Source organism: Trichomycterus rosablanca, chromosome 5 (genome assembly GCF_030014385.1).
Source record: "Trichomycterus rosablanca isolate fTriRos1 chromosome 5, fTriRos1.hap1, whole genome shotgun sequence".
Taxonomy (NCBI): domain Eukaryota; kingdom Metazoa; phylum Chordata; class Actinopteri; order Siluriformes; family Trichomycteridae; genus Trichomycterus; species Trichomycterus rosablanca.
Genome location: NC_085992.1, coordinates 19691408 through 19718797, shown reverse-complemented (window position 1 = coordinate 19718797; position 27390 = coordinate 19691408). Strand labels below are relative to the sequence as shown.

Below are 27390 nucleotides of genomic sequence, written 5' to 3'. Positions count from 1 at the left end.
TGCCAAGGGCACTAACACAGCCCCATACCCCATGGTCTGGATAACGATTCGTTTGACAACATTACACACTTTAACTGTGTGATGCTCCATCCCAGGCACCTCTAAGAACTTGACGCTGTTTCAGAACATGGTTAACAAGGCTTATTTTTTGAACACTAAAGTTTAAAATAGAAATAGCCCATGTGGCTATATGAGTTATTGATGAATGATGGTTCTTGATGCAGTGCAGTCGGGGGGATCGGAAATCACAGGTGTTCTGCTTAGGCTTGCATCCTTGCTCTTTACACACTGACATTCCTCCAGATTCCTGTAGAGGAGAAATACCCATTTCCCATCCAATCTTTCTATAAGGAACATTATTTTTAAACATTTCAATAATTTCCTCATGCATTTGTTGACAAAGGCTCAGCCTTTCATGAATACTGATATTAGTCCAAATCATTATTACAATCACCTGTTGACATCACCTGTTTGAAATAAACATTTTTAGTTATTTAGTTTTATTAGCCCGTTTTGGAATGTGTTGCATGCCTGAAATGCAGGAATATATGTATAACGAATAAAGTTGATCAGGCAAAACATGAAATATCTTGGGTTCATAATGTCCACAATTAAAATAGTCAAAGTAAATGTCATTTGCATTTTCCATACTGTCCTAACTTTTTCTGATATGTGGTTATATCTTGTTTGTGTTGTTTTTAATAACATATCTGGAAAAGCTTACAAATCACCTGTCTGGCATTTCTCTTGGTCCATATAAATAGGACTAGTTTAATCGCGCCCATTAGACTGAGCCACAAACAATACAATGAGAAGTTTAGTAATCTCTGTAAATTTCTCAAAATGCAGATTATAGATTTTTACAATTAAGAAATGCCATAGGTGGCAGGCACAATTTCAAGCAGCTTTAATTCCACAAACAAATGTGTAAAAGAACAACGTGCAAGGAAGAGTAGTTTGTTACCAAAATGTCACCTTATGCTAATGGGTACTTGTCCTGATGGTCAGATGTAATCCAAGAAACAGTAAACAAAGTAAGCTGCTAGAACACAGGTGTCACTGTAAGAAATAAACAAATGATTTTTGATTTTTGATTTTTGAGCTTTAAATCATCATTGACTTAAAAGGTTAGCCAGAAAGTTGAATCTTGGATACAATCAGGAGTTCCAACATGACAATGACCAAAACAGACGTCATATTGAGCCAGACCTTTGTTATCCAACAGTGTTTGACTTCACAAATGCTCTTTTGACTGAATGGGCACAAATTCCCACGAACTCTAAACAAATTTGGGAAAAACCTTCCCAGTTATAGCCACACGATGGCACCAGGGCGATCTTCTCACAACCTTTGAGTAATAAACAAATTCTGACTTAGAGCTGGTGTTGCTGTGTCCCTGATCTTTCTAAGCTCATGCCAGTGTGCTTGGGGGCTGCCAGCATACCCAAACAAATAGAAAAGAGAAGTGGGATTGTTGAACCTTCAAAGCCTCCGCGTCCTGACCGAAATTCTGGCCTTGCTGTGCTTAAACACTATAAAGAATCCCGAATTCAATTCTACCACATTCATTTTCTCAAACGGCTTCTAGAAATCTCCAGATTGTGTGTGTGTGTGTGTGTGTGTGTGTGTGTGTGTGTGTGTGTGTGTTTGTGTGTGTGTGTGTGTGTGTGTGTGTGGAGGGGGTGTAAATATACATCAGTAAGAAGTAAAAAACAGTGATGGGTTAGTAGCAGGCATGAGTAATAAAAGAGTCACAGATGGCAACAATGCAAGTGGAAGCTCATATGTCAAGTATTATTTGCGAAAATAAACAGCAAACAACTTATCGGTTTTAACAAATACTCAAGCTGTTTTAATGCATCTGATTTAAAAACATATTTGACAATAATGTTTAACTAAAGCACTAATCAGATAACGTTCATGCTGGGTTGGAATTCACTGAGCTAAAGCTAGCAGTGTAAAGCATGCATTACTCTTACCTGTTGTCAGTGATTAAAAGCTCAGTTTTTTGTTCTCAGCAGTGTTTGTAGAGCATTTCCACCGTTATTAAACGCTGCTCATGTGCATAAAGACGCTCTGAACTGTCAAGCAAACATTCCCACACCACAGGACAGGCTGATGACATCACGACTCTCTTCCATGGAAAGCACGCGAAGCTACTGTACAAGATTCTGTAACGTTCTGGACAGATCCCGGATGTGACGTCAAGCCCTGCTACAAAGGCACGAAAATATGGTTTTACATTAAATGTTTTAACATTTTTAACGTTTTAACATTAAATGCCTTTCGTATGATTATCCATTTTACATTTTAGATATTTACAAATGAGTTGTGACTAGTAACAATTGCATTTTGACCAGACATCTGCATTTACAATCTTACTAGTAAGAACAGCAATTTACGATTAAAAAGTCATTTTAAGATATCTCAAATGACGTCATAGATTTGTCATTGATAGTCACCACGTTTTAATTAAAATACTCCTTTAAGATTATAAATAGTCAAAATGACTATTAGTCATTAAAGACATTGAATGCATTAGGCCCCGCCTTATGTGAAGCCACTTGGGTTGTTTTAACTGTAGCCTGCAGAATTATAGATGGCTAAAATAGTTGCAGCACTAAAAAGCGTGTTAAAAAACAAGTTAGACTGTCCTGCCATACAGACCACTGATCTGCAACCGCAATCGATGCCAAGTGCTTATTTTTAAAAACAAGGTGCAAAAATTATATGCTCAAACTGCAGCCGCCCCTGGATTTATCCCAGCCCAAAGTGCCTGGCCCGTGGTTTTTCCACCAAATTTTGCTTGTTTGAAAACTGCAGTCGCTAATGAAAAATTTTAAAGGCATGGGGTGCAATTTTTGGGCTACTTTCAAAAATGTTTCAGCAGCTGGAAAAAAGCTTTCATTACAAACAGTACAAAATGCATCTAAATTTTGTTGTTAATGTGTACTGATGTGAGTGTTAAATATGGTGTCTGCAAAACATAACTCTCTTTTACTGTAGGAGGAAGCTCTTTTATTTAAGAATTGCTCTCGTGTGAATCACAAGGGTGTGGAAAAGAGTCCAGATCTGACATACGGCAGATCCCTCCCACTAAACTGAACAAGTGAAAACAAAAAAAGTAACCTGCTTCAAAATGAACACAATTTGAGCTATGTGCTACATAATTTGAAACACAACTACCTATTCAAGTGAACCAGTTCAACCATTAACCCATTTCCAACCCACATTACTGTTTCAGCCGTGAGAACACTGCATTATGGGATACCACGCTCCCACAACCAATGACGTAAACAGGCAAAGTGCCCCAAAGGAACCTGACATGGCTGCCCGCTTACCTCTCTACAGCAAGCAGGCCGCTCACCACAATATGTTAGCTGACAGCTATCACAAACCACTAATATGTCACGTAAACAGGGAATTTGCAAGAACTGGTAGAGAGAAAAATGGTTGATTGGATTCAACCCTATATCGGACAACAAGAAAAAATATTGCAAATGTGAAATAAGAGTCCACCACAGTGGCCTGGTACCCCTTGCTGCCACAAAAAATAAATAAATAAGAATGTTCTTTTCTTAGGACATTATTTGACACAGGTGGTTAATATTCTAGTATGAGTATTCCAGTGAAGAAGGCAGAGCTGCAGCTGGTGGTTCTTTTTGCTTGCCATTCAAGTATATTACTGTTGTGTAGTCAAAGAAATTTCCAAGAAAGTGATTCGTTAACACAGAGCAAAATGCACAGCGCTAAATAATCTAGTAAACAGGGATGTCTGTAACATCTTTGGTCTTGGGTTGGTTGCAGCTTCTGAAGAGTGGGTTTTAGACAAATTTTGGGCTTGATATTTTATGTTTAAGTAATTATTAGCAGATATCTTTGATATCAGATACATATCTGATACACTACATGTATGTATGTATATATGTATATATGTATGTATGTATATATTTATTGCGCTTCTTAAAGATATTATATTTAATGAAAGAAATCTTTATCAACTGTTAGTATTAATGTAGTTTAATGTATGGATTACAAATTAATATCTGTCTTTGTAACTTCATTTCATCCAAATCTACAGTTATCCATGTCTACAATTGCAATTACAAAGACAGTTGTGAAAACTTTGTCAACAAAATGAAATATAATTTCAGTTATTGAGGAGAAGTTTAAGGTTCTTTGTGACTTGTCTATTAATAAAAAAAAAAATCTTTTTTATTAAAAAGAGGAAATCACAAGGTATTGATGGTTTATCTGTAGAAATAATAGACAACAATTATTTGGTTTTGGTGATGTCAACATTGTCCGCATGTTATGTAAGGGAATTAATAGTGCTGTTATTATCAATTTGAATACATTTAATACAAGATTTGACATAGTATGTGGCTTAAAAGGGTTGCCCAATTTTCCCTTTTGTTTATAGTAACTACAAAATGATTGGCCTTAAACTTTATTTGTCTAAACAGATCATACACACTTTTAAATTGAATAAGCATATACACTGATCAGCCATAACATTAAAACCACCTCCTTGTTTCTACACTCATTGTCCATTTTATCAGCTCCACTTACCATATAGTTTTTGTAGTTTTGTAAAACTTTGTAGTCTGTTTCTTTACATACTTTTTTAGCCTGCTTTCACCCTGTTCTTCAATGGTCAGGACCCCCACAGGACCACTACAGAGCAGGTATTATTTAGGTGGTGGATCATTCTAAGCACTGCAGTGACAATGACATGGTGGTGGTGTGTTAGTGTGTGTTGTGCTGGTATGACTGGATCAGACACAGCAGCGCTGCTGAAGTTTTAAAATGCTGTGTCCACTCACTGTCCACTCTATTAGACACTCCTACCTAGTTGGTCCACCTTGTAGATGTAAAGTCAGAGACGATCACCCATCTATTGCTGCTGTTTGAGTTGGTCATCTTCTAGACCTTCATCAGTGGTCACAGGACGCTGCCCACGGGCTGTTGGCTGGATATTTTGGTTGGTAGACTATTCTCAGTCCAGCAGTGACAGTGAGGTGTTTAAAAACTCCATTAGCATTGTTGTGATTTATCCACTCATACCAGCACAACACACACTAACACACCACCACCATGTCAGTGTCACTGCAGTGCTGAGAATGATCCACCACCCAAAAAATATCTACTCTGTAGTGGTCCTGGGAGAGTCCTGACCACTGAAGCATGAAAGGGGGCTAACAAAGCATGTAGAGAAACAGATGAACTATAGTCAGTAATTGTAGAACTACAAAGTGCTTCTATATGGTAAGTGGAGCTGTTAACATGGACAGTGAGTGTAGAAACAAGGAGGTGGTTTTAATGTTATGGCTGATCGGTGTATAATAAATTGTGATAATAAACATATTTGACATATTATTAAGAGTCAAAATAAAACTGTTTCTCATGAAAATTTTTTGAAGATCCTATGTTAAGGATATAAATTGGAGGAGAGTCTGGTTGTTGTTGCAAAAGTTTTGTATTAATAAAACTTAGGATATTCATTTAAAAATTTTACATAGGATATACCCAGTTAATTTGGTAATTTTAAAGTTTGTCAATGCTGAGAGCTTCTGTACCTCCTGTGGAAATGCTAAAGAAATGTTTATTTATTTTTTATGTAAGATAACAAATTTTGATTTGACATGCAAGACTATGGCTGCGTCCGGAATCGCATACTTCCATACTCAATAGTACGCGAAATGAGTACGCGAGAGCGGTTAGTATGTCCGAATACATATTATACACAAAGAGGTACGCGAGAAGTACCCGGATGACCTACTTATTGGGCAGCCATGTTTGAGTATGCAAGCGATGCACACTTGCGGTCCGTTAATGTATCCCATAATGCAACTGGAGCTGCGTAGGCGTTCGAAGCGTAATAAGAAACAAGAAAGATAGCGGTCCTCTGTTTACAAGTGTAAGTAAGATAAATAAAATAAAACATTTTAAAGACGAATTAATAACAAAAACACGATAAATATCCAAAAGTTTGGCGAATGGGGTTTGTAATGAGTCTGTAACCATGGTGATATTACGTCATCACGTCCCACGTCATCACTTGACGTTGGAAAGATGGCGGATGTAGTGCGTAGCAGTGTTGTGTGCATACTGCATACTTCTGTACTGGAAGTATGTACTTTTTTACCTGCAGAGTAGTGCATACTTCCTCCAATCTAGTACATACTCTCTAAGTATGCGATTCCGGATGCAGCCTATGTGTTTAAACCAAGTAAAGTTACTAACTATCGGAAGCTTAAAGATAAAATATGTTATTATATAATATATAAATATGCTATTTTCTGCAAATATTTTTATTAATAAGAAAATGTTTAAGCTGCAAACCAACTCTATCCCTATTCTTAACTGAATTTAATTCACTTCTGCAATCCTTACAACTTTAAAACAGCACTGTATTTTTGGATTAATATAATTGTTTGGGGAGGGGGTGAGATAATGGTTGATTGGCTGTTTTTGTTGCAGATGTTTTGTGTGGTTTGGGCGTGTGGTTGTTTGTTTTGTGCCACTCCATACAATAATACTTTGTACAATGATGGTATGGTGAGTTGTGATGTCTTTGTTACTTGTTGTGCTATTATTGTATCCTAACCAGTTTTGTATTAACAACGTTCAATAAAAGCCATCAAATGTATTCAGTTAAGTGCAGGGATTAGAGGATTAAAGGATTTATCACGACAGGATTGTTGCACCTAATTAAGAACTTTTTACTCACAATGTCAGAATTATTGGCACAATTGGCAAAGATTGATATATGGGTAGTTATGGGTCATTAAAATGATTTATGATTAATTAAATACATTTTACACGAAAAATATATTAATTCACTAGCCACCTACTAAAAACCCCATACATATTTTTTTATTATTTGTGACATTGCTTAAACAAACATTACTTCTGCTTTGTGCTAACATGGTTGTATCACATAATTGTTTTTTCAGCTGCGCTATTATGCTTTCTACCAATTTCAACAAATTCTTATAAGTTAAAGGGTCAAACAACCAAACAGAATTGTGCCAGAAGCTAAATACTAAGTGTCAGTAGTACATAAGTATGTTTGACCCAACACAATTTATTTTAAATATAAAAAAACAACAACCATAATTTAAATCAAATCAAAGTTTGTTTGTCACACACATAATCACACACGTTACAACTGGCAGTAAAATACTTTGGTAACTGCTCGACCACACGAGTAATTAAGTAAAAGTACTTAAGTATCGAATTGTTAAAAAATATAAAAATATTGAATAAAATAGAAAATTTATAATAGAGATTTAAATTAGAAGTAGAAAATGGAATTAAATTAAAAGTATATATATATAAAAATTTCGCACCACTCTTTGTTTCCTGTCCTGCTTGGTGCTCTTTTCAAACCAGGCTGTGATGTTTTCTGTGATGATGCTTTCAGTGGTGCGGTTGTAGAAGTTACACAGCACCTTAGAGGGCAATTTAAGTCCCTTAAACATCAAAGTTGATATAGATGCTGATGCTTTTTGTCCAGCCCCGGCTCTGGACTGCTTTGCTTGGGGGGGGCAGTAAAACCTAATGAGGGGGCATGTTGATAGTCATGTTTTTGAAGCCAGAAATATATTCAAGGCTTGATTTGTGCATGAATGATGACAGCCAAGCTATCGATACTGGCTTAAAGTGATGTATGAGGTAAAGAAATAAAAATGCATGTTTTCGAACTTAAACTTAAAACCCAATGATTAAAAAATACATGTTGATTATGTAAATGGAGAAAAAAGATTATCTAATTGTATTTCATTTTAATACGCCCCCTTAATTAAATTGCCATTACTAATAGAACAACTCTATTTCTTGAAAGGCTTTAATACAAATTTAAGTCAAAGCTGACAAATGTACCTACACACAGACTGAGAATATTCAAACGTGGAAATAGGAATGAGTGAGAAAATTTATATTATTGGGAAATTAAAATATAAAGAAAACAAAAGAATACTAATTCTGTAAAAAAAAAGTGTTTACCAGTATACCTGCCTCTCGCTCACACTAACAGAACATATACTGCCGAACTGAACTGTTTGGGGCAGTCTGCCGATTTTTATATGACTCAAAGAGCCAATCAGGAATAAGCAAGGAAATATCTTCACACTGTAAAACAAAATGCATTTTTGTGATTGGTTCAGAGATAATTTTAAAAATAGCCGTTGCTTGCATTGTGCTTGGGGGGGCAAAGACACAATTTGGGGGGGCAATGCCCCCCTCAGCCCCCCCCCTAGCGCCGGCCCTGTTTTTGTCATTCCAAAACAAATATTGTCATTTTTTCTGCATCAACAGCTTGATTTCTTTCCATTGCTGCAGGACAGCTTTAAGTTAATTAATGAACTGTTTAGTTAATTTTTTCATTGCTTTTTTGTTGTTTTCTGAAAGTTTTTAACATTTTCTAACACCTGCAGCTTATTGCACTGTAAAGCAACTTACATAAATTGAAGGACGTGCTAATGTCCTGGTCCCACTTTGTTCAGAATATCGAAGGACTCATTGACATTGGTGAAACTAATAAACTTGTCCAGCAGATGTCAGGAAAGAGCTTTGTATAAAATTCTTCTCAAACTTTTTGTAACTTTTTAAGGCTGTTACGGTTTTAAGGCAGAGTGCTCCAGTACCTCATGATGGTGCAGCACAGCTTTAGAGTTTATAGTTTAAACAGATGGACACACACACACACACACACACACACACACACACACTTACTCACACACAGTCATTTACACTCACAGACGCACACACAGCTTTATTGGCATGGCAAATATGGACAATTGTATTACCAAAGCTTATTTACAGAAATAGTACTTATTTTATCATTATAAGTAATTTACAGAAATAATAACAGTAATTATATATAATATATTGTACATATACTGTATATATTGTACGGTAATAAATAGTAACAATGACAGTAATAATACCAAATGTTAGTAATAAGAATAAAAAATAAAAATGTGTGTGTGTGTGTGTGTGTGTCATGGTCACCCACTGTCCCTCGCCTGGTAGCAGGTGTGTGAGTCTGTGTGTGTACAGTATAGTGCTGCTAGTCTGCAGCTTTCTCTGTACTACACCAGTAGGTGGGACACACACACAAGCACTCACAAACAAACACTCATACACACCTCAACACACAACCCTACACTGTGGCTTGTACATTCTTTTCCTCACATTACATTTACTCAGTACCGTGTACTACCCAATGCCACACTTGTTTTTTTTACCCAAATTTGGTAGGGGACAACTGGACAATTTTATTGGACAGTGATTACTTTTCATTTCGTCACTAATTTTTCGCTGGCTTGAGACTGAAATACAGTGCTTGTTCGAAAGTCGAAGCAGCACACAGTTTAATGCAATACAGCTGCATTTTAAGCTGATTTGTATTTAATTGTTTTCAGCAAAGAGATCAAGTGACGTTAAAACAGTGTAATAGAGGCATTGCTTTTGATTCTTGACTTCGATTTTGTTACCTTTACCACACGTTAATATGAAAAAGCAATGATGTCCGTGTATTGCGTTTTGATGTTTTTGTTGTTTACATATCGCACAGTTTGGCAGCAAACCTATTGATTGTAAATGCTCAATATATATATATATATATATATATATATATATATATATATATATATATATATATATATATATATACTGTATATATATATATACGTCGCCAACGTATTCTTGCCTTCGTGAGTTTCTAAAAAATCTTAACAATTTTAATAAGCTAAGATTGACAGTATTAGGCCTATATAACTTATTTTAAAGGCTCTCCAGGAAGTTAAAGTTAAAGTTAAAATTCGAGTGTTGTGGAATGTGTCTGACGTGCTAGTGAACCTGCAGAACAGGTTCAGAGTAAAACGTTGAAAATCACACAAGCTGAAGCAGAGGTGTAGCTTCAAGAAACAGCAAAACGACGATGTTATTTCTGGTGGGGGTAAGAAACAATATATACATTTGAATATAAATAGTACCGTTAAAGAGAGCTTTTGTCGTTTTAGCCTCGAGGTTTTTTTATGCGGAGAAACTAAGACCCAAAACATCACAGCTAACACGCCTATCATTTTGATTATAATCGATCCCTAGAATTAAAAATGCAATTATTTGTATTCAAATAACACTAAACATTCAATGTGTTGGACATACATTAACGTATGTACTTACTTAAAAAATGTTAAATGGTATGATCTCAGTAAGTGACTAAAAGTAAACGTATTACTCAAACAATTGTTTGTTAAATAGTGTAAAGGTTTTATAAATACACTACTGTGAAATACATTTGAGTAAAACTATGTTAAAAAAAACTATTGCTATACAAACTCACTTAAAGTTTTACTTTACGTTTATTTTACCCTAACACAATATTAATGTCCATTTTCTTGAAATGCTCAGGTAACCAGATACTCTCACCATATTTAAAGTCACTTAGATATTGTCTACATGTATTTGTAATATAACAAATTACAAATGTAGCCACAAGCAGTGATTTCCAAGGACAAATTAGCCCAATGTGGCCAAATGGATAAAGGGTACAGGACCATTTTTGAAGGAGGATATGACTATAGCTGCGTCCAAATCAGTGGCGGCTGCTGGTCTTTCAAAGAGGGGAAGCTCATTGTCGGCTTACATCATAAAATTTGTCAATTTATTTATACATAAATTCTGCCCTCCATTCCTTTTCAAGAAAATGGCCTGTGATCCGATCAAAGAAATGGGTTGCAGTTTGTCTTTCGACTTAACTCTCAAAATCCGCGATGGGACTGAAGCTCCCAGTGATTAAGTGACGGTGTAGATCTCAAAATAGCTGTCAATCAAAACGGGATTCAGCCTTTTGACTGATCCTCCAACCATCTTGCAGAAGCTGCCCGCGTCCAGACCCGCCCACAGCTCCATTCACCCCCAGAGACACTCAGCGTCCGGGGGCGGGACAAAATCGTGGCATTTATCCAATGGTTGCGTTGGGGCTCTGGGGGCACAACTCTAAAGGTTTGTGTGGATTCTGGGGCAGTCGAAAGCTTCATAGATAGTGATTTGGTACACAGGTTGGGGATAGAAATCCAGCTGCTACAGGCCCCCATCTCGGTTTACGCCGTGGATGGTAGGGCAGTAGAGGGCAGCCCGATTACCCATCAGACCCAACCTCTCACTTTGCGTCTAGGTAACCACGAGGAACGGATCATCTTTTTGGTGACCCGTGTTCCTCACCTCCAGGTGGTTCTGGGTTACTCGTTGTTAGTAAGGCATAACCCACAAATTGACTGGGCTACCGGATCGATATTCATCTGGGGAACACGGTGCCGGGATTCGTCTTTGCTGCAGGCCGGCACGTCTCCTGCTCCGCCAGTACCTACGGTGGAAGCTCCGAATTTAGCTCAGATCCCCTCCATGTACCATGACCTGCAGGAAGTTTTTAGCAAGTCCAGGGCGCGGGACTTGCCCCCCCATAGACCGTTAGACTGCGCCATAAATGTATTGCCCGGCACTTCTCCTCCTAGGGGGCGCCTTTTCTCTCTCTCCGGTCCAGAGAAGGTTGCTATGGAAGAGTATGTGCGTGAGGCACTTCAACAGGGGTTCATCCGTCCTTCTTCCTCCCCAGCCGGGGCGGGGTTCTTTTTTGTAGGAAAGAAGGACGGTAGTTTACGCCCGTGTCGACTATCGTGGTCTAAATGCCTTTACGATTAAGGATTGGTACCCGCTGCCGCTGATGGCCACGGCTTTTGAAGCCCTTCAGCAAGCATCAGTTTTTACCAAGCTCGATTTACGCAGCGCATACAACCTGATCCGGATCAGGCAGGGGGACAAGTGGAAGACTGCGTTCATTACTCCCACTGGCCACTATGAATATCTGGTGATGCCCTTTGGGTTAATGAACGCACCCGCTGTCTTCCAGCGTTTTATCAATGAGGCCTTACGGGAGGCCCTTGATAGGTACGTCTACATTTATCTAGACGACATTTTGATTTTTAGCCGATCCATCGACGAACATGTGGGGCATGTCCGACGAGTCCTCCAGCTTCTGCTCGATCAGCATCTCTTCGTCAAGTTGGGGAAGTCCATCTTCCATTCCCCCTCTGTATCATTCTTGGGGTTTATTGTTTCACAAGGGGCCCTTCGCATGGATCTGGCTAAAATAAAATCTGTGGAGGATCCAAGTTCTGTTCACCAAGTGCAAAGGTTTTTGGGCTTTTCAAACTTTTTTAGGCGATTTATTCAGAACTTTGGTACTGTCGCCGCTCCCTTGACGGCCCTTACAGGTAAGAATCCATTTAGATGGACGGTGCAGGCCCAACAAGCCTTTAATAGGCTCAAATATCTCCTCACCACTGCTCCTGTCTTGCAGTTGCCCGCCAGAGGAACCCTTCGTTGTCGAGGTTGATGCCTCTGAGGTTGGGGTTGGGGCAGTGCTTGTGCCTTCTTTTCGCACCGCCTGACTCCAGCCGAGCGGAATTACCCGGTAGGAGACAGGGAACGCCTAGCCATCAAGTTGGCACTTGATGAGTGGCAACACTGGCTCGAGGGAGCCAAACATCCCTTCTTTGTTTGGACAGACCACAAAAAATTGTCGTTCATCCAGCAAGCGAAGCAGAAGAACTCACGTCAGGCTCTGTGGTCCTTATTTTTTGGAAGGTTCCAATTTACATTGTCCTATAGACCGGGGTCCAAAAACGGTAAGCCGGACGCCCTGTCTAGGCAGTGGGAGCCCACCAGACCGGAGACCGTGCCTGATCCCATTATACCCTCGACCAAGATTGCAGCCCCAGTGACCTGGGGTATATTTAAGGTCGTCCGGGATGCCGAGAGGGCTGAACCCAACCCTGGTGGGGGACCTCCTGACCGACTGTATGTCCCATCTACAGTTCGGTGTCAGGTTTTTCAGTGGGCCCATGCGTGCCCTTTTGCGGCGCACCCAGGAGTCACGAAGACCCTGGTTTTGTTGCGTCGGAGATTTTGGTGGCCGGGGATGGAGAATCAGGCAAGAGACTTTGTCCGTGCCTGCGCTGTTTGTGCTACTAACAAGAGCACTAGAGAGCGCCCTCGGGGACTACTCCATCCGTTGCCAGTACCATCCAGACCGTGGTCCCATATAGCCCTGGATTTTGTGACAGGCTTGCCAAAGTCCAGGGGATTCACGGTGGTACTGGTAATTGTCGACCGGTTCACCAAATCTTGCCTTTTTGTCCCATTGCCCAAGCTGCCATCCGCCATGGGCACTGCACAAGTCATTCTGCAACATGTGGTGAGAGCGCATGGGGTCCCCTCAGACATTGTGTCTGGTCTGATCGGGGCCCGCAGTTTGTCAGCCAGTGCTGGCAGGCCTTTTGCCAACTCATTGATGCAACGGCCAGCTTATCCTCAGGCTACCATCCTGAGTCGAATAGGCAGTCAGAAAGGCTGATTCAAGACCTGGGCAAGGTGCTCAGGTGCTTGACTGTAGGGAATCCGGCTACTTGGGCCGATAAACTTTTGTGGGCGGAATTTGCTCACAATACCCTGCACCATTCTGCCTTAGGCATGTCACCATTTGAGGCACAGTTTGGGTACCCCCCTCCGCTTTTTCCTGAGCAAGAACAGCAGGTGGTGGTCCCAACTGTGCAGCATCATATCCGCCGCTGCCGTGCCGCCTGGCGTAAAGCAAAGGAGGCACTCCTAGCCACCCAGCGCACCATGAAGCGCAATGCGGACCGCAGGCGGCAGTCGGCTCTCACGCTCCGGCCGGGCCAACGAATCCTAGTCTCGACGAGGGATCTCCCCGTCAGAGGTGCCCCCCATAAGTTGGCACCCAGGTACATTGGCCCGTTCAAGGTGGTGAGGTGGATAAATCCGGTGACTTACAGGTTGGAGCTTCCTCCCAGGATGAAAGTGCATCCAACATTTCACGTCTCCCAAATTCGCCCATTTGGTTTCGTTTTTCATACAAGCCAGCGCTTCATAAGCGCGAAGGGCTCTGTTAACGTTCACATGATTGTGGTGTAACGGTGAGCAGCTTTTGTGGTTACTTTGGTTTTTTCTTTTTCGGTTCCATTTGCCTGCGGCGCCCAGCGGCATCGATTGGGGTTCTCCCGATTTGTTTTTCATTTCCTGTTTTTCTTTTTTATGTTCAAATTATCTGTTTATTTCATAAAAATTATTTATTTTACTCTGCATTTTGAGTCCTTTCCATGTAACAAAACAATACTTATATTAAAATAATTGTTGCTTTAATGGGGTCAAAGAATACTAGTCTCACTAAAGCTGATACACTACAGTAGATATCTATAGATTCTTTACAAACGCTATAATTATGATATAAATATGAAATAAGTTTGTTTTAAAACAATATGATGCTAGTGAGAATATCTGGCTAAATACAATATAGAAGAGTTGAAAACTTGTGGTTGATATTGTATCTAAAAAATACATTAATAGCTTTATTATAACAGAGTAGCAAAGAAATCCTGTTATAATCCCAAATTATTTACTGTTCTTTTCTTCTGCAGATTATCTGTGGCCTAATTTGTGTCGTAGGACTCAGTCAGGTAAACTAATTCAGTCTTTTGATATTTTCCTTTTAACTACATAATTATAATTTTAATAGTCAGCGTTTTGGTAATTAAGTTAATGTAAACTTGTTACTGATCTGAAAAATATAAAAGCAGGCTGCCTTTAAATTGCATAGTTAATTAGGAAAGTTGCTTTATACCACATTTTCTTTTAAAAACATGTGCCTTGGGTTTGAACACTCGCACTTATTAAATGCCTAAAATTATAAAGTAAAGGGTAAAGGGTTATCTGGGTTAATAAGAAATAACTTATTTTTGCCATTTATAATAAGCTGTATGTACATTTACTGACCATTAAATCTGGTACTCATACAATATACTTTCACTTTGTACATGTACATAGAGGTAATGAGTGTTGCCAAGCTGCTGGACTGGTAAGAGTACAACCTAGGATGATTATTGTATAGATGAAAGTGAACCAATCCCACCACAGGTGTGACTATGACATGATTATATATAATTGTTGGTATTATGATAAAGTTCACACCAACTGTAGTGAATGAAGAGTAATTGTGAGACTGTAAGGGAAGGGAGGGCTGGAGTTTAGGGTGGCTCCTTTCTTTTTTGGGTATTCCAGTTAGGGGGTGCCATAGCAGATCTTTCATCTTTCATCCCAACTATTACAGAAGGTTGATAAAGGAAAAATGAGAATCATACCTCTTTCCTGCCTGTCAGCAAGAACATTTGTACCATCAAAATGCATGGAAATTTAACAATCATGCATATCACAATCACAAATATATAGAAATCTTGGGCTAATGGTAGTAACTCCTAGTACAAATCTTAAATGCAGCAGATATGGGCACTATAAAGACCTGAGTGACTTAAAAAAAAAGGCCAAATCTAAGTATCTCTGAAACAACAAGTGGGGATCACAGGCAGCTGTGGAGAGCACTCACCAACAGTGATCCTAGGATAGATAAGCCACAAAAAGGCAACAGGTTGTTGGTTGACCAAGAATTATTAATGCCACAAGGCATGCAGTCTATGAAATCCAGTACAGATCAACACAAGTGCTACTGTGACTAAAAAGTGCAGATAATAATTTATTATGCATTTAAAAAATATACAATGTAACCCGGTCCATAACTTCTTTAGAAAGTATGGTATATTTTCATCCCATCAGTCACATAGTACTGGTCTCAGCAGGTCCAGGTTCACTGCGAAACCCACAAGGCAGGAATACCCTGGATAGGGCGCCAATCCATAGCAGAGCTTCGGCCCGCTCCCTACCCCTCTTTAGACCTAGCCAATCATGTCTTTGAAAATTTTTATCCAATAGCGCTGCTGAGATTCGAACCTGATACATACAAACCCCATTTCCAAAAAAAGTTGGGACATTTTATAAAAGGTAAAAAGAGAAGCTTTTCAGTGTTTTTACTAGGGATGCATCGATACCATTTTTTCCCAACTGAGTATGAGTACGAGTACATGTATTTTTGTACTTGCCGATACCAATACCAATACCAATACCAATACCAATTTAGAATACCGGTTTTTTTTTTAAACAAAAACACACGTGAGAAGTGACGAGAAGTTTAATGACACCACGTCCAAAAATGCACATCAACAAGTAGCGAGAGATCAAAGTGTTTGTGCGCTGATGTGATGAAATCAAGGAGGAAAAATAAATGAATCTGAGTGGATTTGGCAACACAAATAGCATGGATTGTTCTGTAGTGAGTTGGAGGTTAATAAATATTTTTGCAATGTTGGTCTTTTGTTGTTATGTTTTGTAGAGAACAATCAGGTCAGAAATACTGTAAAACGTGTGTGTGCCGGTGTATTCTGATATAAACTATATTAAGCCCCTGTCCCACCTGTTTACACTCCTCTCCTGCGTTTCCCCTCACACCGTATCTTACGTTCTCATTGGCTGTTCGACATGTCACTCATTCCCAGTCGCACATCTCAGATCAGATATCTGACGCTCGGTGAGCCGGTTGGATCGAGTTGTTGGATAGTTCACACTTAGAGATCAAGGGCCGAGTTTTGATCGCCGAGCGAACGCCGAGTTGCTCCCGAGCTCGGCGCTAGATTTGCCGGCTCGGGAGCAACTCGGTGTTCGCTCGGCGATCAGAACTCGACTCTCAAGAACGCAGGATACGGTGTGAGGGGAAACGCAGGAGAGGAGTGTAAACAGGTGGGACAGGGGCTTAATATAGTTTATATCAGAATACACCGGCACACACACGTTTTACAGTATTTCTGATTTGATCCTCTACAAAACATTACCAACTTACTATAGAACAATCCATACTGTTTGTGTTGCCAATCCACTCAGATTCATTTATTTTTCATTTATTTTACGCTGCACATCAGCACACAAACACTTTGATCACTCGCTACTTGTTGACGTGCATTTTTGGACGTGGTATCATTAAACCCCTCATCACTTCTCATGAATGTTTTTGTAAAAAAAACAACGTAGTTTGGGACCAGAGAAGCTCGCCTGAGATTCCAGTTGGTGATAGATCGTGTAGTGTGAAACCCCCCTATCACCGATCAGTCGTGTAGTGTGAAATACACACCGACTGAAAGACTCTGGAGTGCAAAAGATTCAGTCGTGTAGTGTGAACTGTACAGCGACCTGGCAAATCAGAAAGTCGTGTAGTGTGAACTAGGCATAACGCAGCAACGTGCACTAGGCACACGGTATCAGATGTTTAGTATCGGAGCCTCGTTTGCGAGTACGAGTACAAGTTAATGAGCGCGGTATCGGGCAAATACCCGATACCAGTATCAGTACTCATGCATCTGTAGTTTTTACTCATCAGTTTCATTGTATTTTAAAAATATAAATGCATTTAGAATTTGATTAGAGAGCCAAAATAAAGAAGAAGTTGAAACATCTCACAGTAAGCAGGTAAATGAGTAACAGTTGAAGGAATCATGATTGGGTGTAAAGGAGGATCCACCAAAGCCTTGGCCTGTACGAACAGCTATGGGTTGTGGCTTACCACTGATTTCCAAACTTCATATTTCATCAGTCTTACATAATACTGTGAAAAGATTCAGAGAATCTGGAGAAATATCAGTCAGTGTAGGGCAAGAGCAGAAACCACAACTGATTGTGTGTGACCTTTGAGCCCTCAGACGAAGATGTGTTTTTAAATTTTAAAGAGAGATGCTACTATGAAGGTGCTGTCTTTTCCAGGTAAGTCCATGGTTATTTCAGCAAGACAATGCCAAACCTAATTCTGCATGTGCTACAACAGTGTGGCTTCATAGACACAGAGTGTAAGAGTGTAAGATACAGTAGAATTATCAAATCACAGATTCTTCTTTTTATTTTACAAAATGTCCCAACTTTTTTGAACTAGGGTTGTATATACGTACACACACAGAACTATAGTTTAGTTGCAAATATCTTTTTCCATAGTTTATAAATTAATTACATGTCAAAATGATTTGGTATTTTGTTAATATTTACCTATCCCTACTGTCTCCTAAACTAAAAATCACAATTTTATATCATTAAATTTACAATATAACCCAGTTCTTCGAAGGAATTATGATTTTTTAAACACAATGAGAAACATTAATTGCCAAAAATCAGCGTAAACTTGTTTTTGTTGGCAAAGGCTTTGATTTGTATTGTGTCTGGCCTTTTTATAAATCCTAATTTTCTCTTTCAGGGAATGCAAAAATGGGACAAAGGTTGCCGTACAGTTTGCAATAAAAAGAAGGTAAATGGCTTTTAAGATAAATAGTATACTCATATAAATGACAAGAATAATAAGTAAATGTTATGTTCCAAGGAACTATTTTATGTGCAGTAATGCGGCACTATGTTTACCTTTTTGAGATCGTGGATTGTTACAGTTTGTGAAGGTGCGTTAAGTGACTCTGTTAACGGGAAAAAAATAATAAAAGAACGTATCCGCGAAGGTTCGTGAACTTACCGTTTGGCATAGTTGTTTATTTGTTTTGTGTTAAGTGTAGAAAACACAACAACTGGCGACGAGGATGGGATAAATCCATACGTGCGGTGGACATAACGCGAAGAAAGAAAAAAAAAATCCGACACTCGAAAGACAGACGAAAGTTGAACCAAGATGGCTGGATGTGTAGGACAAATGGACAGTTTTGATAGCACTGTAGAAGACTGGGCTACATACATTAAAAGCCTTGAGCAGTACTGCGTTGCGAACAAAATAGAGAATGACAGAAAAGTAGCTGTGCTATTGAGTGTCATGGGTGCAAAAATGTACAATTTGCTGCGCAACTTGTTGGCTCCAGATAAACCAGCATCAAAGAGTTTCAAAGACATTGTGAAAACTTTGCACAATCATTTAAATCCAAAGCCACTTGTCATAGCAGAAAGGTTTAGATTTCACAATCGTAATCAGAAGAAAACAGAGTCAATCACAGAATATATGGCTGATTTATGCAGGCTATCAGAGCATTGTTTATTTGGAGATGGACTGTCAGATGCACTTAGGGACAGATTAGTGTGCAGGCTGCAGAATGAAGGCACGCAGAAACGGCTCCTTACAGAGAGAGACCTTACACTAGCACGTGCACTGGAGATAGCCATATCTATGGAAACAGCTGCAAAAGATGCTCTAGAGTTGCAGAAGAAAATGACCAGTGAATGCACAGTGAACAAAATAACAACAAAACGTCCTGAGAAATTTCCAGCATGTTACCGCTGCGGAAAGAAATCACATAGCCCTGATGACTGCTGGTTAAAAGACAAAGACTGTAACTCATGTAACAGAAAAGGACATATACAGAAAATGTGCCAAGCCAAACAAAATGAGAGAAAGTCAAAATTTAAAATGAGAAACAAAAAGATACATAAACTTAATGAAACTGATTCCCATGAGACAGATTCTGATGAATATGAGAGAGACTTGGCACGCTTGGAACTTCACACTGTGAAGGACGGTGAACATAAAGTCATCTGGGTGACACTAGAAATTGAAGGACAGAAACTCAAAATGGAGCTTGACACGGGGTCAGCACTGTCAATCATTTCACGTAAAGACTATCAGGACAAGTTCGCCAAGGTAAAACTGAGATGCACATCCGTAACATTGAGGATGTACACAGGAGAAAAAGTTGTTCCATTGGGAAAACTAAAGGTGAAAGTAAAATATGAGAACACAAAACGAGTATTGGACTTGTATGTAGTGCAAAACGACAATGTCCCATTGTTTGGAAGAGAATGGCTGCGAAACATCCAGCTTAATTGGAAATCAATCAAACTGATAAAAGTGACTGAGAAAAGCACAGAGAGCCTTCCAAAGAGGGAATTGGAACACTGGCACAAATAAAGGCCAAAATAGCCATAGAGGAAAATGCACAGCCAAAATTCCACAAAGCACGCATTCTACCCTATGCCCTGCGCCCAAAGGTTAAAGCAGAGATCAAGCGCCTAGAAGACCAAGGTATTCTGTCAAAGGTGGAGTGGTCAGAGTGGGCTACGCCCATCGTGCCTGTGGTGAAGAAGAGCGGCGCCCTGCGCATTTGTGGTGACTTTAAGGTCAGTATAAATCCAGTTCTTCGCACAGACCATCCTCTACCCCGTACAAAGGACATTTTTGCCTCACTTTCGGGAGGCCAACATTTTTTCCAAAATAGATCTTGCACAAGCCTACTTGCAAATGGATGTGGAAGAGTCGTCAAAGAAATATCTGACCATTAACACCCATAAAGGACTTTTCCAATACAACAGGCTTGTTTTTGGAGTAGCCTCTGCGCCTGCTGTATGGCAAAGAGCCATTGACCAAGTGTTACAGGGCATTCCTGGCACTCCTAGCCAATCTTGAAACAGTCTTAAAGAGACTATCAGAGTTCGGACTGACAGTAAACAAAGAGAAATGCAAGTTTTTCAAAGACTCAATAGAGTACTGTGGACACAAGATTGATAAGGATGGTCTTCACAAGGCACAAGACAAGATGGATGCTGTTTTGAAGGCACCCAGACCTGAAAATGTGAGCCAGTTACGCTCCTTTTTGGGCCTTGTTAACTATTACGCCAAGTTTTTGCCAAATGTAGCTACAGTGCTACACCCCTTAAACAGCTTGCTGCAGGTGACAAATTCCTCGAAATGGACAAAAGCATGTGAACAGGCATTTAAAACAGCAAAAGAGCTCATAACCTCAGACAAGGTACGGACACATTACAACCCAGACTTGCCATTACGTTTAGCCTGCGATGCATCTCCATATGGCATTGGAGCTGTTCTTTCACATAAAATGACTGACGGCACTGAACGGCCTATTGCCTTTGCATCAAGATCATTAAACAAGGCCGAACAAAACTATGCCCAAATTGACAGGGAAGGTTTGAGTCTGGTCTGGGGGGTTAAAAAATTTCATCAGTACCTTTATGGTAAGCATTTCACACTGATCACTGATCATCAGCCTTTAGTGGCTATTTTCAACCCAGGCAAGTCAGTTCCTGCCATGATGGCAGCACGTCTGCAGCGATGGGCATTATTATTGGGTGCCCACGACTACACCATTGAGTTCAAGGGCACAAAGCTTCATGGGAACGCAGACGGACTTTCTCGTCTTCCTCATGAGCCAGGAGACGCTACTGCATCTGCAGACCCAGCTAAACTAGAGCTAAGCTCTAAAATGTCCATATCAGAGAAACTGGCCAACTTCCTACTCTCTTACCGCAACACTGACCATTCCACTACAGGTCAGGCACCAGCCGTTCTGTTTATGGGGCGATCTCTCAGGTCACGCCTGGATCTCTTAAAGCCAGACCTGCACCGGGACGTGTCCAAGAGACTAAGTGGCCAAATAAAAAAGCAGTCACCACTGAGGACATTTGAAGTGGGACAATCAGTGCTTGCCAGAGACTACCGCCAAGGCAACCGGAAATGGCAACCTGGTGAGATCGTCTCTAAAACTGGTCCTCTCACCTACACTGTGAAGGTGTCACCAGGCCTGATCTGGTGCAGACATGTGGACCAGTTACTGGACAGCACAACCCGTTATTCAAACCAAGTGAACGCAGAGAGTGGTGTGGATAGCACCAAGGACCTTGAGGAATTCCCATCCTTTCCATCAGACACACAACCTGCTGTGATGGACACACCTGTTTTAGAGACTGTTGACCCAGCGACATCTTTCAGACCTTTTCCAGTTTCACAAGAGCGGCATTATCCAGACCGAGTCCGACATCCACCACATAGATTAGATTTGTAATGAAAATGCAGTAGTTATTCAGGTTGAACAGTGTTATGTTGTGACCAACCTGTTGATATGATGTGACACGATTTGAGTGATATTGCATTTAAGATAATTTGAGAAAATACTTATGTGTTATATTCAAGGAATGTTTTAGCCTTGTTTGTGATGTATTTCCATGCTAGAAGGGGAGGAAATGTCATGTTCCAAGGAACTATTTTATGTGCAGTAATGCAGCACTATGTTTACCTTTTTGAGATCGTGGATTGTTACAGTTTGTGAAGGTGCGTTAAATGACTGTTAACAGAAAAATAATAAAAGAATGTATCCGCGAAGGTTCGTGAACTTACCGTTTGGCATAGTTGTTTATTTGTTTTGTGTTAAGTGTAGAAAACACAACAGTATAGAAACTGTAACACTATGGAGTGGTCAAGTCAAATTTATTTGTATAGCGTGTTTTACAATAGACATTGTCTCAAAGCAACTTTACAGAATCCAGGACTGACAGACCAAAAACCCCTGTTGAGCAAGCCGAGGGCAACAGTGGCAAGGTCTAGTCAAGTCAAATTTATTTCTATAGCTCTTTTTACAATGAACATTGTCTCAAAGCAACTTTACAGAATCCAGGACCAACAGACAAAAAAAACCCTATTGAGCAAGCCGAGGGCGACAGTGGCAAGAAAAAACTCCCTTAAAATTACAGGAAAAAACCTTGAGAGGAACCAGACTCAACAGGGACCCATCCTCTTTGGGTGGCCTGGAGGGTACTTTAAATAAATAGGATTTACACAAATTATACAAACACAAAATTAAATTAAACTGAAAAGTTGTAATTAGCAAAAAATAATTGGAGTTCTTCATTGTTCAGTCCAGTCTGTGATAAAGTTCGTTGTAAGTTCTGGACAATTTTGGTGCAAACACACCAAAAATCCCATCCCATCTAGAAGGAGCAGCATTGTTGGCACTGCAGTCTCAACTTGCAGTCTTTAATTAACCTATGGAAAATGCAAACAACCTATGAAACAACCTATGACCACTAGCACGTGCAAAGATGCGACTGGTTAATGCACATGTATTGGAGGTGGGTGCATAACAGTTTTGCCCTCCCCAACTGGCAAGGAAGGGTAAGGAGCAAGCGAATTGAGGAATTGGCTGTAATTAGATTATGAGATAATTGGGGTAAATAAAAAAAGAATTATCCTGTGGATTAAGGTTCCAACCCAAAACACAGTGCCCACAGAGCAAGGCTAAATGTGGTTAATCCTTTTCTGTGTTTTCTTCTGTTACAGAAAGATCTTAGTGAGCAAGAACTTCTTTTTATTACCAGAATCCTGTCCATTGGCTTGGTGGATGCAGATCCTGACATTCTACACCACATTAAAGAATACAGAGATCTGCATGGAGGTTCAACCTGAGTGTGACAGCATGTATTCAAGGCAGCTAGGTCAGACAGCTGTTAAGTGCATTTCTGCTCCTCTGTTTTATTTCAAACGAAGGTGCTGGTGAACACTTGATAGCAGTTGTACAGTATATGTATGGTAAAGTTAATTTTTGTAAACTGTGGTAATTGAAGTGATAGCTTTAAAAATATGTGCAAAAAAGTTGGGACTTAAGCCATTTAGGGCTAGTTAGAGGTAAATAATAAAAAAAAACTAAATAAATAATGTGATTTCAAACAGGTGATATCAACAGGCGATTGTAATCTTGACTTACATTATTCATGAAAGTTTTTGAGGAGCAAAGATGGGCAGAGGATTTCCAGTTTGTCAACAAATTCATGAGAAAATTTTTGAAAAACAATGTTGCTCACAGAAAGATTGGAAGGGATTTGCATATTTCTTCTTATAGTGCATAATATTAAATAAATGATTCAAGGAATTTGGAGGAATTTCAGTGCGTAAATAATAAGCCTGCAAGCCTAAGCTCCGATGCTGCACTGTAAGAATAATGTTTTTTATTTTTTTAGCACCTTTAACACCGTACAGCCCCTCTTACTCAGAGATAAGCAGACCAGAATGCAAGTGGACCCATATCTGGTAACCTGAATCACTAACGACCTCACTAGCAGACTGCAGTATGTTAGGCTAAGGGGCTGTACATTAGAGACTGTGGTCAGGAGCACCACAGGGGACTTCACCTTTTCTCTTCACACTCTACACATCAGACTTTAACTATGACTCTAAGACCTGCCACATGCAGAAGTTCTTGGATGTTATTGTGGGGTGTGTCAGGGATGGAAATGAAGAGGAGTACAGGAACCTGGTGAAGGACTTTACTGTATGGTGCCAGGTGAACCATTTGCAGCTAAATCCAATATAAAGATAAAGGAGATGGTGGTGTACTTTTGTAGGACAGGGCGGCCCACGCAGCCAGTATAAATTGAGGGGAGTGCTGTGGAGATGGTCAGGACCAACAAATTCCTCTGGGTGCATCTGGATGAAAAACTAGACTGGTCAGTGAATACAGACATCTTATACAGGAAGGGGGCAGAGTCTGCTCTACTTCCTAAGAAGGTTGAGGTCTTTTAATATATGCAAAAACTCTTGCATATGTTCTATCAGTTAAGTGTTCTGGCTACCACAGACTGAATAAATAGTAAAGAGTGCTGCCTCCTGCAGTTTAAAAGAGCAGAAATGTCTCGTTCTTCCTCGCCATCGCCACAATGCATATGGCTATACTGGCCAAATTCAATGTTCAATACTCTTCAATACCACTTTACTATTTAATATTTCATCTTTATTTAATTTTTACCTTACACTTGAAACTGCACCCTCCTGCACTTTTATTTGCTTTCATCTATCTTAATTACTGAAAATTTCTTTTCCAAATCTAGGGCACTCATAAATAACTCTAGTCTTAACATTCTTGGATCAAAGATTTAAATCCTCAGCTGTCCTAATTGCTGGTAGTGCGTCTACAGACATGATTGGCTACGACACGGGGTGGAGTGGGTTTTGGCTGAGGCCCCAAAATGGATTGCCATCCTGTCTGGGGTGTGTTACTGCATGCAATACAGATCATTGCTTTTCCATAGTTACATGCAGAATATGGAAAGTAAAAGATCCATTGAAATAACTGATTGATTACTTTTTTGATCCTCAAAGGGAAATTGTAGCAATTCACAAACATGACAAGCATCACACAAAACACGTCAATGTAGTGCAAAGGAAATAAAATAAAATCAAAATGGAATGAAATGAAATGCAAATATAAGTAGGGTGACCACACGTCCTGTGTTATTGCATTGATTTCACCTTAGTTTTTAGGTCTTTTTTAGGACTTTTTGCATTTTACACCTTAAAGCACCACAACAGCTGCAGATCAATGGACTTTACTTCTGCCTTGTTAAAGAAGCCTTTCTCTGATTCTGAAACAGTGCGAAAAATTTCAAACGAACATACTAACACAGAGGCTCTTGTCAACACTGTGATGGCACTGCATTCTGTGTAAATTGCTCAGCAAGCACTAGTTTACTATAGGTTTCTACTGATGGAAGCAAATAAATTAAAGTAAATTAAATTAAAGGTAAAAACACTTTAAATAGGTCAACTGATATGATTGCGCAATACATCAAAGATACTACAAAAAGGGATTTTTATTTTAATAACATAGTTGCATTATTGATGCATTGATGCAAAATATACAGTAATACAAATCAATATAAGACAATTCAAAAAACTAAGAGTAAGCCTAAAAGGTGCAGTTTATAAACATTATGGTGTGCAGTTGTGCAAATAAAACAGTACCATATGTAATTGTGCATATCAAATAATATCATTTGCCAGATTGATTGTCTTTTATAGGTACTATAGGCTCTGTGTCCTCTTCTTGCACCAGTGAAAGCCATTATAGATTGCCTCTGCAGTGGGCAGAAATGACTTCCTGTAGCGCTCTTTATTACAGCGAAGTTGGCCCAGCCTCCCACTGAAAACACTTTGCTGTTTAATCAGTATATTGTGCGAAAGGTGTGAGGTGTAGTCTATTATAGTAAGCTGCTTGTGCAACATTCTTTGCTCAACCACTAGCTCTAGGGGCTCCAGAGAAAAAAACAGCACAGAGCTAGCCTTCCTTACAAGCTTGTTTAGCTTTTTGGAGTCTTTGGCTCTGATGTGGCTTTCCCAACAGATAGCTGCATAGAAAATTGCACTTGCCACAACAGACTGGTTAAATATATGTAACATCTTGCTGCATACGTTTACAAACTTGAGCTTCCTTAGAAAATAAAGGCTTCCTGTACACAGCCTCTGTGTTACATTTCCAGTACTGTCTGATCTCAAAACATTCCTGCAGAGTCTAATTCGCTTCCTGTGTCCACCTCATTACAATTTGAATGGTCGCAGGATGCTCCTGAACAATGAGTGTGTAGGTGGGGGTAAGAAGCACAAGGTTGTGATCTGATCTACCCAAATGGGGAGGGCAGTGGAGCTGTATGCATTCTTGACATTAGCATATAATAAATCCAGTGTTTTATGGTCTCTGGTGGGGCATTTCGCAAACTGCTGGAAGTGTATCAGAGGGTGAGGTATGATTAAAATCTCCAAAAATTGCTAAGAAGGCATTTGGGTGCTTTGTAGTCACGTATCTCTCCTGGACTACCACAGTAGCAGTAAAAAAGGCACAGCAGTGGCCTGGTCTTGGTCTTCATCTACTGCTGCTCCATCGAGAGTGTGCTGACGTTCTCCACTGCATCTTTACTTGCTCCACCAGTAGCTTGGCGGCAGACAAGAAAGCAATACAGAGGGCTATGAACTCTGCTCAGAAAAACATTGAATGCCCGTCGTCCTATCTTCAAGAACTTTACACTGCCCGCTGCGAAGGTAGAGCAGTCAACATCCTAAAAGATCCTTCCCACCCTGGACATCAGCTGTTCAAACTACAATTAAGGTCCATCACATCACAGACTAATAGACTAAGAAACAGCTTCTACACCAGTGCCATACTTAAGCTAAACAATGCCAGTTTACTCACATTAGACTAATCTGGACTGAATAAACAGATACTAGTCTACATCCTACTGTGCAATAACCTACTGCCTTGATTGTACTGCATTACTGTCTTTGGTATTGTATTGTGATACTCTGTTAATGTTAGTAGGTCTATGTTTAGTTAAGAAACTTAACAGCTAAAGACAAGTTGTTGACAGGGTTTATCTTAAGTTGTTTGAAATGGTTCATGGCTAACAGTTTAAAGTTCGGGCTACAAAACTTCTCTGTAACAGTAACGTTCTGGATTACACCATTTGTCATTCACAATCACTGCAATCCCCCCCTTTTCTTCTTACCACTCTGTCTGCAGTCTCTTTGAGCCCGTACAGTCCGAAAACCGATGATGGTAGAATTTGAGTCCAGAATATGTTCCTGCTGCCATGTCTCACTAAAACACCCGAAATTCCTGCTGTGTTCTTGTCAGCACACTGAGCTCATCTTTCTTATTTACCAGAGATCTCACATTCCCCAAAACAATTGAAGGAAGGTATGGTTCATATGTTTCAGCCACATAGTGTCATTCCGCTTGAAGGAATAATCACATTTTTGTGTCAGAATATATGAGTTAGCAAAACTAGCAAAAAAAGTTTTGCTGCAAAAATAATCTAACTGCTTTGTCCATCGTCTTGTATGTGCAGTTGGTACTTTTTCTTTAAGGCTAGAAAATACTGAGTTGAATAAAG

General features: G+C 39.8%; 1 protein-coding gene across 2 annotated transcripts in view; it reads right to left on the bottom strand.

Moving 5' to 3' along the window:
* Positions 1–6014, bottom strand: part of herc4 (HECT and RLD domain containing E3 ubiquitin protein ligase 4) — a 44700-nt gene extending 38686 nt beyond the window's left edge. Inside the window, exons 1-3 of one of the 2 annotated variants that reach the window (XM_062995812.1) lie at positions 5783–6014; positions 1980–2214; positions 976–1059 (exon numbers count right to left, since the gene is read on the bottom strand). The gene's annotated coding sequence lies outside the window, so the exon portion shown is untranslated. The remainder of the gene's footprint in view (positions 1–975; positions 1060–1979; positions 2215–5782) is intronic. The other variant, XM_062995813.1, reaches the window with a different exon arrangement.
* Between the last annotated feature and the right edge of the window lie 21376 nt (positions 6015–27390).